The following is a 401-nucleotide window of genomic DNA, read 5'->3' as shown; positions in this document are numbered from 1 at the left end:
ACCGAGCAGGTGTATTTATGGTCGTAAAACTCACACATAAAGAGGGATACAAATACTGCCAGTCTATACATACTCTTTAAACAAGTCAACAGTTAGCAGTCACAATCCCAATAAGACAAAAAAGGAAAGGAAATGAAAAAGGGAAAATGTCGGAAACAAGAACTGAATCACTACAGCAGACGAGCCAAGGTTAAGCCATTAAGCCACGAATTATTGTCCTTATTTATTATTGTAGCTGTTTCATTTAGTCTTTTTGTTGATGAATTGTATCCTGCTTTATGGTCAGCGGTCGGTGTTGTATCGCTATCGGTTCGTATCGCAGTCTAATTACTTAATTATCTTAACTGACCTTGCTGCTCCCTTTCACTAGACTATCTTATCGCTCCTCACAAAAGAAGCAG

The sequence above is a fragment of the Penaeus monodon genome, chromosome 15, assembly GCF_015228065.2.
Source record: "Penaeus monodon isolate SGIC_2016 chromosome 15, NSTDA_Pmon_1, whole genome shotgun sequence".
In the NCBI taxonomy this organism is placed as follows: domain Eukaryota; kingdom Metazoa; phylum Arthropoda; class Malacostraca; order Decapoda; family Penaeidae; genus Penaeus; species Penaeus monodon.
The sequence above is the reverse complement of the archived record's forward strand: the minus strand, read 5'-3'. Positions refer to the sequence as shown.